This window comes from Mandrillus leucophaeus, unplaced genomic scaffold (assembly GCF_000951045.1).
Source record: "Mandrillus leucophaeus isolate KB7577 unplaced genomic scaffold, Mleu.le_1.0 Scaffold44, whole genome shotgun sequence".
NCBI classification, from domain to species: Eukaryota; Metazoa; Chordata; class Mammalia; order Primates; family Cercopithecidae; genus Mandrillus; species Mandrillus leucophaeus.
The window spans coordinates 234752-237559 of NW_012104698.1; positions in this window are offsets into that span (position 1 = coordinate 234752).

A 2808-nucleotide genomic window follows, 5' to 3' on the forward strand; every position below is an offset into this window, starting at 1 on the left:
AGAAATTAAGAGGAAAATTAGTCTTTTGTATTTATCCAGCTATTTACAAATTCAGATGTTCTTCATTCTTTCCCAAAGGTGCAAGTTTGCATCTGGTATTATTTCTCTTTAGCCTCAAAAATCTCCTTTAGCATTTCTTGTAGTGCAGATCTGTTGGCAATGAATTATTATAGCCTTCTTTTATCTGAAAATGTTTTAATTTTACATTTATCTTGAAAAGACACTTTTTTACTGGTTGTTGAAATTTGTGTGACTTTTTTTTTTCTTTTAGCATGTTTGGGTTATTGTTCCACCATATTCTGGCTTCCATAGTTTCTGATGGGATGTCAGTAGTACCTTGAGTTGCTACTTCTCTCTATATAATGTCATTTTTCATTTGCTATGTTCCAGATTTTTTTGGCTTGTTTTTCTTTGTATTTATTGAGTTTGAGGCTTATGGAGCTTCTTAAAGTTGTACAATTATGTCTTTCACCAAATTTTAGCATTTTTGGACAATTATAACTTCAAATATTTTTGACCCCCTCTCTCCTCTTTTTATGGGACTCCAGTTCCATGGATGTTCAACATTTGATGTGGTCTTTCAAGTTCCTGAGGTTCTTGTTAGTTATCTATTGCTGCATAACAAATGACCCACAAACAGTTGGGGGTTAAACAACAATCCTAATTTATTACCTCTCCGTGGTTTCTGTGGGCCAGAATTCCCACAGGGCACTGTGAGGACAGATTGTCTCTCTCAGGATGCCTGGTGTTTCAGCTGGAAGACTGAAGTCTGAGGGTTGGAGTCATCTGAAGGTGCCCTCACCCATGCATCTGGCAGGTGGGGGGCTGAGGGCCCAGTGTGGCTGTTGGCCGAACACCCACGTGTGGGCTCTCTGTGCGGCTGGGACTACCTCACAACGTAGTGGCTGGGTTTGAAGGGCAAGCATGGGGTTTGGGGATGGAAGTCATGTTGCTTGTGGCAACCTGGCCTGGGAGTCACCCAGTGTCACTTCCCCTGTCTCCTTTTGGTTGGGAAAGTTTCAGGGGTCTGCCCAGCTAGAGTCTGCCCAGAGTCTGCCTAACTGGAGACTCTGAATTTTGCTCTATCCCTGTTTGTTTGTTCATTTGTTTGTTTAACCTGATTGATCTCAAACTGCAAACTGTTTATTGGGAGGCAGCTCAAATCTCAGAACAATTTTTAAATCCTCCACTGCTGTGCTTTGTGTCTTCCTTGTGCACGCATGTTTCAGGTGCTAGCCAGAGATCTGGGCAGAGTTCATGGCTCTCTCTCCCTTTCTCACTCTCAAAATTCTCCGTCTCCTTTCCAGAGGCTGTGTTTTCCCTGAACTCTGGCATCCGTTCTTCAGGCAAGGACAACTTCTATTATGGTTTTAGCTGCCCCTACAGCACCCACTACAATACACCCTTAGGATAAATCCATAGAAATGAGAAACTTGTTCTGTGTTACCACCTAAGAACTATCCTTTAGTAAATTTCAAGTATAATATACAGTATTATGAACTATAGTCACCATGGTGGACATGAGGTCTCCAGAATTTATTTACTCTGCATAACCGGAACTTTGCACCCTTTGACCAATACCTCAGCTTTCCCACCCCCAGCTCCTGGTTGCCACCATCCTGTTCTCTGCTCCTATGAGTGGCACTATTTTAGATTCCACAGATAAGTGAGATATTGTGGCATTTGTCCTCTATGATTAGCTTATTTCACGTAACATGATGTCCTTCAGGTTCATCCATGTTGTTGCAAATGGCAGGATTTCCTTCTTTTGAAAGACTGAGTAAAATCCCGTTGGGGATATGTATACACCACATCCTCTTTGCCCGTTTATCCATCCATGGATATTAGGCTGTTTCCATATCCTGGTGATTGTGAATAATATGCCAGTGAACACAGGAGTGGAGGCATCTCTTTGAGATTTGGATTCCATTTTCTTTGGGTATATCCCCAGAAGTGGGATTGCTGGGTCACATGGTAGCTGTGTTTTTAATTTTTTGAGGCATCTCCATACTGTTTTCCATAATGACTGTACCAATTTACATTCCCACTAACAGTTCTAAGGGTTCCCTCTTCTTGACACCCTCCGTTCCTAATGGTTTTGTGTAAATGCGCCGGTCTCACCTCCACAATTGGGTTGTAATCCTGAGATCAGAGCTGCAGTCCTCATGCCTGCTGATCCTGCAGGGTGTGGTGGCTCTGTCCATCCAAGGACCAGCCCTGTTCGTTGTCTAACACAGCACTAGAAGCTGTGCACGCTGAGCAGTGACCAGAGAAAGTTTAATTTATTCTATGCAGAAATATGGCAAGTATTTTTTTTTTTAACTAATCAAACAGATTACTTATCAGATGGCATGGGTTAAAAATTACTCAGTCTAAAAATGTCTGGTGAACAAGAGCTTAATTTTAGCAAACAATTCTAAATTGAGTACTTATGAGAAGCATTTTTCTTGTTCCCCAAATCCAAAAGACACCCTCCCTCCATCAGATAAAAAGGGAAATTGCTTATGTGGGTAATTATTTCTGGAGCTGACCACTTACTGGTGTGGAAAGTCATTACAGACACCCGCTGCTTGTTTCCTGGGGATGAGGCCGGCCCTGGTGGGCTGGGAGGAGGTTCTGGGGCCTTTCATCATCAGGGCCTGTGAGCACCGCGGGACTGACCGGGCGGGGGCAAGGCAGGTGCAGAGACCAGGACGCTATTAAGGAGCCCCAGGGGTCCCGATGGTGCATAGGCTGGTTTTAAATTATGAGATTTGTGTGTGTGAGAGAGAGAGTGAGTGTGTGTGTGTGTGTGTGTGTGTGTGTGTG